Genomic DNA, 14,341 nt, shown 5'->3' with positions numbered 1-14,341 from the left:
TTATCAACAGGTTTTAGCTGTAAGAGCACAACACTGCAACAGAGCTTGGCAGTGTTCAGGCTAAGTACAGAATTGCAGCTGATAACCAGTTTGAGGAAGGAGAATCACAGTCTTTCTAAATGAATCAACAGCTCTTGCGCTCACATTTTCCATCTTGAAAACTTTATATTCTCCAACACTACAATGCTGGGGTATGGTTGGTGTGGGCAGGTATGTATATCTCCAATCTAGTGATACTGGAGTGTCTTTGTACAGTTACTTTAAATGAAGTTGTGTTGCTGACATATCCTACGCAAAAACATCAAGCATTTGGTACTTTCAAGCGTACATCACTATGTTCTTTTCATGTTTTTGGATAATATAGCTGGTAGAAATTTTGATCCACTTTCATTACTCAATTTTATGGTTATAATAAGAGATCAGTTGGAAGTTTCTACAGAAATTTCTAAAGCAAGTGTTCTGGATTCTAGTTAAGATACATTTATTTTCTAGATAGTTTATATTTTAGTGGCAACTTAGATTGTGCAAAAAGTAATTTATTTCATTGTTTATGCTTTAGTATTTAATTTTATGTGTTAAATATGAAATAATATCACTTTTAATTTTACTTGGCAACAGAATATTTTTAGGAATCACTTGTCTTTAGAAATGATCAATTTAGTCACTAAAATTCATTTTGTACAGTTATCTCTATTTTTAATTTTAGAAACTGTTATGAAATTTCAAAGATCAGTTTAAAAAATTAATATAGATTTTATCACTTAAAATTTTAAATATTTTTGTACTATGAAAGAGTACCATTTTTAAATATATACATATATAAACATTTTTTTAAATTCTAGCTTTTGCTTATTATATTATTCCTCAAAATTATATACCAGTAAAATATAATTGTTATTGATAGTTTATTAATAATTTAGAGAAATTGGAAGACATATTCCAGTAAAATACCAAAGAAGAGACTGAACTATGAGTTTAGTTGTGTAATTCCTGGTAAACAGAGCATCTATAAGATCCATTGCAGATGGTGCTAGAGATGAGACACTGAAATAGACTCATGTTGTGAAGGAAGTTGAATATTTATTTAATAATGAAATCTGAATTAATTGACTAAAATATATCTGCTAAGAATTTGATATTTGCTAACCAATATTTCACGACACCATTCTAGTACTTACACGACACCATTCTAGTACTTACACACACATGAAATAGCTGATTGATTCTTTGTAAGGGCGCTGTGAGTTAAAAGCTTAGACTTTGCCTTCCTTAGTGCACAGTTTACCGTGGCCTATTTTCTTTGCAGTAGGTGAGAGTCTGCATTAGATTTAAAATGAAGAAGTTATTTCTTAGGCTAGTGTATGGTTTGGAGTCAAACTGAAAAGCACCTCATATCTCTGCTACAGGTTTGTTTCCAAGGCTTAATTCTCAAGCTTTGGAAAGGATTTTGAAAATGCTTTAAGAAGACAGACATGTAGACTGTATGTAGCTGGAGTGTAAAGATGATAACACAGTGGCAACAGCAAGAACTACAGGAAAGTTATTATAAGTTTTTTTTCAACAGTGAACCAAGTTTAACTGAGGTTTGAATCCTCTGTGTGTATCTGTATATTCCTTTACCTGCTTAATTGATGACCCCCCTCCATGCACAGAAAAAGTAGATGCATACACACAGACTTATTTCTCTTTTAAGAGTTTTGTAGTTGTTCTTATGTTTAGGCCTGTTATCTATGTGATATCATTTTTGTACAGTGTGTAAGGGGATCCAGTTCACCTTTTTGCATGGGACCATCCACTTGTTTTAGACATTATTTCCTCTCATTTTATTGTCTGAACATTCTTGTTGGAAAATAAGTTGCTTGTAAATGCAAGGTTTATTTCTGGACTTTCAAGTCTATTGAATTGGTCCACGCTTTTCCTGACCATTTCCACCTAATTTTGATTATTATAGATTTATTGGAAGTTTTTTCTATTTTTGCTATTTGAGAATTTTGTGCATACATATATTGTATTTTCATCAAATCCACCCCCAATCTTTCTTCTCCAACTCTTTCCCTATCTTACCCAACATTATCCATCTCTAATTTATGTGATCTTTTATTTTGAAACTACTGTTTATGCACGGATAGCCTCACAGAGTACACATCCTGAAAGAACAGTGCACTCTGAGAAGCCATCAATTGCCAATACCTCTTTAGCTTTGAATGCCACTTCATGGCTCCTTCCCACATCTATACTGAGATTTTCTCTGGCTTTATCTTGTACATGACTTATGCATGAATGCACAGCCACTGTCACTTCATGTTTGCAAACGTGGAGTTATGTCTGGTAAGTACTGTTTGCTGAGATATCCTCTGTAACTTTCCCCATCTTCCTCCATACATACTTTAAGAGAAGAAATGGAATTAACAGTCTTACCAAGCTATAAACCCTGTGAGCTTCAATGACAGCTGGATATGGGAACCAACAAATAGTGGCATGAATGTAATGGGACTTATCAAACACTTTTCATTTTGATTAAACACATTAAGTATTACTTAAAATTTATTACACATAAGGAATGCATTCTTGGTACTATTACCTGGAAAAAATTCCACAGCTGGCTGTATCATATGCCCTTGGGGAGACCCTGAAGTTGTTAATTTGGTAAATGGATATAATAATAAATAGCTTCTTAATGTCTTATCTTTATATCCACATGTTGATGTATCTCTTAATCATCATCAGAAAAGCTTCTATTTATAGTAAATAGTAACTAATACAGAGGCCCACACTTAACCAATATCCAGAGAACAAGAGACTGTGGAGTATTCTGATGTGTGTGTGTGTGTGTGTGTATCACCATTTCCCCAAGACTCATGATTATCCTGGCATTCTCCTACACTGGAGCATTAAGCCTTCTGAGGACCAAGGGCCTCTCCTCCCATTGATGTCCAACAAGGCCATCCTCTGCCACATATGCAGCTGGAGCCACTATGTGTATTCTCTGGTTGGTGGTTTACTCCCTGGGAGCTCTGGGAGGTACTGGTTGGTTTATATTGTTGTTCCTCCTATGGTGCTGCAAGCTCCTTCAGCTCCTTTGGTCCTTTCTCTAGCTCCTCCATTGGAGACCTTATGCTCAGTCCAATGGTTGATTGAGAGCATTCACCTCTGTATTTGTCAGGCACTGGCAGAGCCACTCAGGAGACAACTATATGAGGTGCCTGTCAGCAAGCACTTGGTATCCACAATAATATTTGGGTTTGGTGATGTATATGGAATAGATCTCCACATGGGGAAGTCTCTTGATGATCTTTCCTTTAATCTCTGCTCCTCATGTTGTTCCTGTAACTCCTCCCATGGGTATTTTGTTTCCCCTTCTAAGAAGGACCAAAGTATCCATGCTTTGGTCTTCCTTCTTCTTGAGCTTCATGTGGTCTGTGAATTGTATCTTGGGTATTCTGAGCTTCTGGGCTAATATCCACTTATCAGAGTGTATACCATGTGTGTGTGTTCTTTTGTGACTGGGTTACCTCAATCAGGCTGATATTTTCTAATTCCATCCATTTGCCTAAGAATTTTATGAATTCACTGTTTTTTAATAGCTGAGTAGTATTCCATTGTGTAAATAGACCACATTTTCTGTATCCATTCCTTTGTTGAGGGACATCTAGGTTCTTTCCAGTTTCTGGCTATTATAAATAAGGCTGCTATCAAAGTAGTGCAGCATGTGTCATTATTACATGTTGGAGCATCTTTTGGGTATATGCCCAGGAGTGGTATAGCTGGGTCCTCTGACAGTACTATGCCCAGTTTTCTGAGGAATCACCAAGCTGATTTCCAGAGTGGTTGTTCTAGCTTGCAATTCCACTAGCAGTGGAGGAGTGTTCCTCTTTCTCCACATCCTCACCAGCATCTGCTGTCACCTAAGTTTTTGATCTTAGTCAGTCTGACTGGCGTAAGGTGGAATCTCAGGGTTGTTTTGATTTGCATTTCCCTGATGACTAAGGGTGGTGAACATTTTTTAGGTGCTTCTCAGCCATTAGGTGTTCCTCAGTTGAGAATTCTTTATTTAGTTCTCTACCCCATTTCTAGGTTATTGGTTTTCTGGAGTCTAACTTCTTGAGTTCTTTGTATATATTGGATATTAGCCCTCTATTGGATATAGGGTTGATAAAGATGTTTTCCCAATTTGTTGGTTGCCGTTTTGTCCTATTGACAATGTCCTTTGCCTTCCAGAAACTTTGTAATTTTATGAGGTTCCATTTGTCAATTCTTGATTTTAGAGCATAGGCTATTGGTGTTCTGTTCAGGAAATTTTCCCCTGTGCCCATGTGCTCGAGGCTCTTTTCCACTTTCTTTTCTATTAGTTTCAGTGTACCTGGTTTTATGTGGAGGTACTTGATCCACTTGGGCTTGAGCTTTGTACAAGGAGATAAGAATGGAGAGGCCCTTGGTCTTGCAAAGATCATATGCCTTATTACAGGGGACTGCCAGGGCCAGGAAGCAGGAGTGGGTGGGTTTGGGATCAGGGCAGGGGGAGGGTATCGGGACTTTCGGGATAGCATTTGAAATGTAAATGAAGATAATAATAATAATAATAATAATAATAATAATAATAATAATAATAAATCAGTTTGCATTCTTTTGCATGCTAGCTGCCAGTTGAACCAACACCATTTGTTGAAAGTGCTGTCTAATTTCTCATCTTGTATGCCCTTATCTAATTCTTTGTCATTTTGTCTTTACCAATGTGTTATCATTTTGTGTTTCATCTTCTAATCTAGTTTTTGTATCATTCCTTTTTAAGATTTCCTGGCTATTCTTGGACCTCTGGCTTTCCAGGATCATTTTGTCAAGTTATATAGAATAAAGGAGTTGAAACTTTAATGGAGATTTTATCGAACCCATAGATAAATTGAGGGAGTCTTGCAATTTCAACAGAATAATATCTTCCTATATATAACTATAAACTATATTCAGTATTTAGACCTTTCAGATTTTAAGATACAACTTTTTGCACTCTTTCACTCTAGATATATTAAATGAATTTTTCCTTACTGTAAAATTTGGATTGCTCTTCTATAGAAATACTGCCTTGTTTACTGATCTTACATATTGTCACCTGTCTGAACTTGTTTATTATTTTCTTTAAGAGTGTCTCAGTTTATTCATTATGTTTGTGTGTGTGTGTTTGTGCAAAATCACATTAGTGACAAAACAGAGAGTGATCATGTTCTTCTTTTTAAAAAATTTCATGCATTTAAAAATTATTATTGTCCAATCAGCCTAGATTGATAATATCAAAAAATGAAAATCTCAAGATTTGACATTCAGGTCTTCTTCCTGAGAGCAAACATGTGGTCCTCCACCACTAAGTGTATGATTAGGTAGATATGTTTTTCATAGTTAAGTATAATCCGGTTCATTACTCTATTCCTAATTTGTTCAGTTTTTCCTTTTAATTTAAAAGTATGTTAGATTTATGTGATGCTTTCTTTCCTCTGGGTGTATATTTATATAGTTTACATAACATGAAATTTATAAATAATAATTTATAAATCTATGAGTTTATGAATTAAATAATTTTGAATAGTCCCTAGATAAATCAATAACAGTATTAAATGGTTATTTTGACAGGAGTATAACTACACTTTGTTTTTGACAATGTATTTGTAAGAAAACTGAGCCTAAATTCAAGAATATAATCTGTATTCTAGTATACCCAGTCTTTCATGACAACTGTATCATTTTTATAAGATTTTAAAGAGATTTTTATTTATAACACATATGTAGCTGTGAGACACAATTGGTCTCTTCAGTGAAGGCAAACTAACCTCTATTCTCAAGAAATAAATGTCTCAAACATTTCTCTTAGGAGTAACATATATTTCCTAGTTTAAGTGATATATCTTTTCACAAAATTATGACATACACAACATAACCTGAAATGCGTTTCTGTTTTGTTATTTATCCTTGAGAAAAGGCAAGCACATCCTTATAGATAGTAAGGTGTTATGATGACGGCCCATGTTTAGATCTAGAGAGACATTAGCATTCATAAGAGAATTATTTAGAGTAAGATTTGTGCTTTATGTGGTAATTTCTGAATTTCTTGAACTATATGCTTTACATAAGCTTAGCTATGATTATAAATGGCTGAAGAAATGACTTGAGATTGAGGCAACCATACATTTTGAAGAAAAAAAATAGGAATAGCTTTCAACTTTCGTATTCTTAAAATAATATATCATCTCTTTAAAATATCTTTGTTTATACAGAATATTAAAATGTCAGTCAGGATAAATATTCTGTATTGCCATGTACCTGAGTTGCCCTTTAAATATCTAATACCTTGATCCATATTCAGTTTCTTTAACTCCAGTCTGCCTGCTGTGATGAAAGAGTCATCTCATCTTGTATTAATTTCATTTGATATATAGAATATCATTATGTGGTAGCTGTTGGGGTAAGCTTGAATTCAGAGAATCTATAAATTTTAAGTCACTCTTAAAACTTCTTTTGCATCAGATTTTTTTTTTTTTTATTTAGGGGTCAATTCTCTGTTGAATATGAATAGTAAATCTGTTACCTATTCAATTGCAAACTACTACTATGATAAATACTTCATTTAAAAATCATATTTCATATGTAAATATCAAATAAAGTAGATTAAAATGTGAGATGGATATATTTTACCACTGAAATTTTGCTTTTTCTATTTAATCATTCTACAAGGAAGACAGAGACTGTTCAATGTTTATAATTTAGTGGTACATTTTAAGGAGATGTTTATTATTTGAGTGTTTGCCTGTGTGAGCATTACTTTGGAGTTCATGGTTTTCTTTTTTATTCTAATTTGTCTTCTTATGAGATTGTTTTCAGACACATTTAGAAGGGGTTTGTTTTTCACGGTTTCCTGATAAATGTGAAACATCCAGTAACATTGCTAAATTTTTTATATTTAGCTATTTGGTCTGACTTGGCAACTAAAGAGCCTCATTGCTTTAAAACTGTATTTTGACACCAAAACTTAAAACTAGTCCAGTATTTTTTCTTAACTTGACACAATCTCGAGTTATCCTGGATGAGGGAGCTTCTATTGAGGCATTTCCTCTGTCAGATGGGTCTGTAGGCAAGATCGTTGGCCATTTTCTTGACTAACGGTAGCTGTAAGAGGATTCAGCTTACTGGTCACATAGTCCTGGATTGTATAATAAAGCAAACTGAGCAAGCCATAAAAAACAAGACAATAAGCAGCAATCTTCCATGAGTTTCACTTCAGTTCTGATTCCAGGTTTTCACTTGAAATCTAATTTTTTTCTTTTTAATTGGTTATTTTATTTATTCACATTTCAAATGTTATCCCCCTTTCCGGTTTCTCCTCTGCAAACCCACTAACCCTTTCCTCCTTCTCCTGCTACTATGAGGGTGCTCCACTACCCACCCACCCACCTACTCCTGTCTTCCTGCCCTGGCATCCCCCTATGCTGGGGCATAGAGTCCTTACAGGGCCAAAGGCTTCCCCTTCCATTGATGCCAGATAAGGTCATCCTCTGCTACATATGCGGCTGAAGCCATGGGTCCCTTCATGTGTACTCTTTGGTTGGTGGTTTAATCATTGGGAGTTCTGGAGGGTCTGGTTGATATTGTTGTTCGTCTATGGGGTTGCAAACCCCTTCAGTTCCTTCAGTTCTTCCCCTAACTCCTCCATTGGAGTCTTTGGGCTCAGTCAGATGGTTGGTTACAAGCATCTCATTTGTATTTGTCAGGCTCTGGCAGAGCCTCTCAGGAGACAGCTATATCAGGTTCCTGTCAGCAAGCACTTCTTGGCATCAGCAGTAGTGTCTGGGTTTGGTGGCTGCATTTGGGATGGATCCCCAGATGGGGCAGTCTCTGGATTTTTTTTTTTTTTTTGAAGGAAAAGTCTCTTCTCCACACTCTGTGCCTGTATTTCCTTTAGACAGGAGCAGTTCTGTGTTCTCTCAATGATGGATTTGATAGTGATGTATGCCAAATAAGTCCTTTTCTCCCCAAGTTGGTTTTGCCTACAATAATAGAAAACAAACGAAGTCACTCTTGCACTATTCCACTCCTTTAATTTTTATTACCTCTTTTCTCTTATACTGCATCCATTTAGATCTTTGACTATATTCACTGATTATTACCTTCTGGTTCCTTGTATTCTATGAGTTCTCCAAATCTAGAGATTTGAGGTTATAATCCACATACGAGTAAGAACCTGAAATGTTTGTTTTTCTGGGTCTGAGTATTACACTCAGTATAACATAATTTACTTCCATTCACTTAATTTCATTTTTCCTTTATAATGGAGTAAATTCCCATTATGCAGTAATTTTGCTATGCATTCATCAGTTGATGGACATTTAGGCTAATTTCATGTCCAGGATACTGTGACTAGAACAGCTATCAATATAAATGAGGTTGTTGCTCCTGTATTAGGAAATAGTGTTTGGGAATGTGACTGAGTGGTAGATTTGGGTCATGTAGTAGGTCTGATTCTAGTTTTCTTTCTTTTTTCTTTTTTACTTTTTTATTGGATACTTTATTTACATTCAACTGTTATTCAGTTTCCTGGTTTCCCCTTTGGAAAACCTTCCTCCCCCCTCCACCTCCTCCCTTGCGTCTATGAAGGTGCTCCCTCACCCACCCACTCCCACCTCACGGCCCTTGCATTCCCCTACACTGGGGCATCAAGCCTTCACAGGACCAAGGGCCTCTCCTCCCATTGATGCTTGACAAGGCCGTCCTCTGCTACATATAAGGCTGGAGCCACGGGTCCCTCCTTGTGTACTCCTTGTTTGGTGGTTTAGTCCCTGGGAGCTCTGGTGGGTCTGGTTGGTTGATATTGTTGTTCTTCCTATGGGGTTGCAAACCCCTTCAGCTCCTTCAGTCCTTTCTCTAACTCCTCCACTGGGGACCCTGTGCTCAGTCCCATGGTTGGTTGCAAGCATCTGCCTCTGTATTTGTCAGGCTCTGGAATAACTTCTCAGGAGATAGCTATGATCCTAGTTTTCTTAAGTAACTGCTACACTGATTTCTACAGTGGTGACACATATTTGCACTTGCATCAGCACTGGGGAGGCACCCACTTCCTTGCATCCCCAGCATCAATTGTGCTTTGTTTTGTTAATGTTCGCCATTTTTTCTAGGACAAGAGGAAATGTCTAAGTAGTTTTCATCTGCATATTCTTAGTGACTAAGGATGGTACACACTTTAAAAAAAATCCTATTTGTTCTTCTTCTGAGAACTCTCTTTAGTTAAGTCCCATAGCTTGCCTATTAGGGTGGTTGGTTTCCTGGTGTCATTTACTGAGTTCTTTGTACACATTAGACATGAATCCTTTAAAAAGATGTACAGATTTACAGCTGGCAGTTTTTCCCATTCTGTAGACTGATTTGTCAATTGATCAATGCTTTCATTTGCAGCACAGACCTTTATTATTTTCTGAAGTCTTAGCTGTTGATTGTTGGTTCTATTTCTTGGGTGACTGGGGTCCTGTTTAGAATGTTCTTTCCTGTGTCTATATTCCGAACCTATATATTACATTACCTAATAGTATAGGTTATAGTTAAGCACATCTATAATTTATTCTACAAGTTTCAGGGTAGACTCTGAGATCTTTGATCTATGTGGAATTGATTTGTGTCCAGGGTGGGAAAGCTCAGGCTTCATTCTTGTACATGTAAGACAGCAGTTTTCTCACAATCCCCATTCTTGTACATGAGATAGCAGTTTCCTCATAATCTCTTGCTAAGTGTGCTGCTTTTCTTTAATGTGTATTTTTAGCATTTGTGTCAAAAATCAGACAGCTATGGATTTAGATTAATTTGGCCTTTAGGTTTCTCTGAGTCCAAAGAAGTAGTGAATGAACATATTTCAAACTTTTATACAAGAAAGATGTTGATTTAGAAAATTTTTTGAGAATAAGTTTGGATTTATTGTGACATTTTAAAATACTTATGCACTTATTTATATATATAAATATTCATGTATTTATATTACTTTAAATTATATCTCTTTTCATATATTTAGGTACTTATATATAAATAATTGTGGGTATAGACTTGTGGTATTTTTAGTTTTGACAAGTGAGTTTAACCCTGTGTATAAATCAGTGAGCCTCAACCTGTGTGGATAATGACTGACTCTTTCACAGGGATTGTCTAAGATGATAAGAACATATAGATACTTATAGTGTGCTTTATAACAGTAGCCACATATATAATTTCACTGTTGTGGGTCATCCAAACATGAGGAGCTATGTTAAAGGGTTGCAGAATTAAGAAGGTTAAGAACCACTAATGTAAGTGAATATGGTTCAATATGTTTATGTATTTAGACATTTTAAGTAGGTATGAAAAAATTATCATTAATCACTAGATGCTAAAAATGTTCAAATATCTTGACTACATAAAAGTTATACTAGACCAGTATTTTGTGGTGAATGTCTGAAATTGTTTTAAAAACTAATTCGTAGAAAGGTGGATTAATAATAGTTGGTAAAAACGAATTTAAGGGCTGGAGAGATGGCTCAGTGGTTAAGGGCACTGACTGCTCTTCCAGAGGTCCTGAGTTCAATTCCCAGCAACCACATGGTGGCTTACAACCATCTATAATGAGATCTGATGCCCTCTTCTGGTGTGTCTGAAGACAGCTACAGTATACTCATATATATAAAATAAATAAATCTTAAAAAAAGAATTTAAATGGTTTTTGTATTGTTTTAGCCAAGAACTCAAATAAGACAGGGATGGTGAAAGAGGTAAAGTAGAATTTTTTTGTTTTGTTTTTAAGTTAACAGATTTTCCAGTGTAAGATTAACCTGGTGGTGAAGGTGACTAACTGTTAAATCATAGCAACCTAATATCATAGTTCACATTATGGCCGAAGAGTTTTAAATTTCCACTTAATGGTCTTCTATTAAGCCATAGGTAAGGTTCTTTGAGCATTTCACAGGATGGGATCTTTAGCATCTTTCCATGTTTTTATCATCAGTCTGGAAGACAATTTGTATCAAGTACACTGCACTGATGGAGATCCTTGTTTCTTAGTGAGACAGGGAGGTGGTTTTCGGAATTCCTGTTGTTTTCATAATGCAACCATGTGGATATTGCTGGTCCCATCTCAGCTTTCTGGAATCGTCTTGATCGTTAGTTATACTCTTAATTCATCATCCTGTTCATGGATTTCTGCCTTTTAATCAAATTTTCCAAACGATTTGTCAATTTGATTAGTTTCCCTCACACAAAAGAATCAATTTGTGCACTGTTGCATTGTGTGGATGTGCACACATGAGCATGTACACACACGTGAGCATGCACGTGCTCAGGGTTTGGTGTTGGGGATTGAAACCTGGACCTTGCACACGCTGAGCAGACACTGTGACTGAGCCACAACCTCAACTGTCTTCTTCCTCTTTATATCTTTTGTTTCTATTTCAATTATTTTGGGGGATAATGACTGTATGTGAGAGATCAGGATGCTACCTGAAAAAGTCAAAATATGAAAACTAAAACATAAGCATCAATTAGCAGACCTTAAGAATTATATTCATGTTTTTTCCCCTATTAAAGTTGCACTTGCATTTCTAATAGCTCATTATATTCGTGATTTACATTCATTTGTAATTTTTTTCCTGTGGTGAGACTCACTATACATTGCTCTTGGAAAATATAAATGTTTGTATGAAAGGAAATCCACTTTTACAATAAAAGAGTAGCTCTACTAGATGATGTTGTGTACATTTAAGGTGGGATGCTCACATACAAGAGTGAAATCTATCTGCTAGATTGCCAGCAGTTTTCTTCTCACTTTTTTTTTTTTTCCTCTTTACTTTAAAGTTTGCTACTTATGATTAAGACTTAAGAGGATAAGGCATTTTGATAGTATTGTTAAAATAATGATTCACATTTTATTTCACAGATAATCTACTTACATGTAAATAAACTTTCATCTCTGTTAAGAAATTTAAAAAACTTCCAGTTAAGTAATTAAAATAGTACTAAAATATATTGCACATATAATTAAAGAATTAGAACTCTTTAGAATTAGGAATACAACTTGCTTTTTAGATACACACACACAGAGAACTGCTCCAAGTTTTTACCTTCTCATGTATTTGCATACCCACACCATACTCATACAATATGCTTTTACCTTAGTTCAGGCTTTTCAAGGCAGGTTCTCTGAATACTTATTTTATGTTGCACTTAATGTGCAAATTAATCAAAATATATAGTAACAGAATTATTAACACTGACATAATTTGTCTAGATGCAGTGAGATCAGGGCTAGACTTAAGGCAAAAGGAACAATTTTCCATTTACTCAATCAAAGGGAAGCAAGTTGTTCCCACTCTCTCTATCCATCTTCAAAGCACAGACAAAAAACATGCTTCAGTCTCGTTTGAAATCCTCAGTTCATTTGGCGACAATTCATAAAATTAGGTATTCATTTGAGATATAGATACTAACCTCCTTCAAAGCAAACAAGAAAAAAGACCCCATGGTGCACATCTGAATTGATACATTCTTTTATTAAGTCTCTTTGGTTGGGTTCATGGGTAGAGTAGGACATTTGAGAGGAACATGGTGAGAAAACAGGGTCAAGATTTTGAGTGAAGGATCCATCCGGTGACAAGGGGCATTTTAACCTACAAATGAGATTGCCCTGTCTTCCTTTCCATGGATCGTGAGGGCACCGAATGGATCAGAGAGCAAACTGCAAGGTGAGTGCTGTACACTCAGCGGCATTTACTTTACTAGCCAATGACAAGTAAAGGAAGACTCAGTCAAGGGCAAGGTTCATTTTGACCAAAGTAGATTAGGTAAAAGTGAGTTTGGTAAGAAATGCAGTTGCTACCTGGTAGATTTCAAAGCAATTGAAAACTCGACAAATGGATGCATGCTTACAGAGAGTAGAAGTTAGCATCCCTAGCAATTTTGACAGGGCAAGGCACAGTTGATCAATTCATATGATGAAAAACTGTCCTGTCAACTCGGTCTCAGCAACAGAACATATAATGAGCTGAGTAAAAATGCTTATAATCATGGATACCCAGATATTTTGGCTGAGTAGCTATTTGTTGTTTTATATTTATCTTCTTGTATTCATTGCTGGGTCATCTTTTGTTTGATATATCAGTGTTAAGACTGATGGTAGCTCACCTAGGTGGGCACCATTGTGCTATGCTGAACTAAGAAACTCAGATTTTGAAGATCTTCTCAAAACATTACTTGACACCACCCTCCAATTTCTTCCAGATTGAGACATGGAGATGCCCAGGGAAATGAGGTCGTCTCTAATCATCTGATACAAGTAGGCAAAATTTCTGAGAAACTAGAGAATCCTGAGCAATGTAAACCGTAAACGGTGAAAGACAAGTTCTTCCATCCTTGCCCCAACTCAGATGGCTTCCTGCTTCTGCCCTGCCAGGTTGTCTCTGTGATTTTTTTTTCTATTTGTCTTTTGTAAGATTCTACATGCAGGAATGATAAACAAGCATTTACAAATTAATTAGAATTCATTTTCACACTTTAACATTTTTACATGCAGTTAACATCTGTGTATGTATAATAATGTACTGTGATTTTTGAGGTTGCAGGCTCCTCAGAGTGCCTGTGGAGGGCAGAGGACAGGTTTTGGGAGTCAGTTCTCTGCTGCTAATCCATATATATATGTGTGTATAATACATATTGTCTATGTTTAAACTGTCCCTAGAGAAATAACCTAAACCTCTTGCAATTGTCCTATTCCTTCAAAACTTCCAGGGTACCCTTCCCATCACTGAGGTGACTGTGTTCACACAAATATAATCCTTGTTCTACATTGAAGTCTAGAGTTAAAAAAAATTCAAGTTGTAGGTGCATCAAAAAAAATCACACAAAACAATCACAATCTGGTTAAATTGCTTCATCCGAACTAGTTTATACTTCCCTAGTGAAGTTCAAAGCTCTAAAGCATTTTACACTTTTCCCCAGGCTTATTACAAACTTGGAGAAAAAAAATATTCCCAGATGTACTCTGACATTTAAAAATTAGAGGAAATATTGCTCTCTAGATCCATCTCCTGTGTGTGTGTGGGTGTGTGTATTCCCTGGCAGTTTTGAAAACACAATATCCTCTGTTTCATCTCCACTAACCCATAATTGCAAACTAAAAAAAAAAAAAATCTTATTTTCGGACCTATTAAATGTTGATTAATCTCTCAGGGATAGGCTTACATTAACCTAGATCAAAAGAAACATTTAAATTATATTAATTTCCAATGAGAAACTTAACAATCATAGGTACCATCCAGGGAACACACATTTGATCTTTATAGATCAGCTCTGTGAT

Source organism: Mus musculus, chromosome 6 (assembly GCF_000001635.26).
Source record: "Mus musculus strain C57BL/6J chromosome 6, GRCm38.p6 C57BL/6J".
NCBI lineage: Eukaryota > Metazoa > Chordata > Mammalia > Rodentia > Muridae > Mus > Mus musculus.
This window is presented reverse-complemented; position numbering follows the sequence as displayed.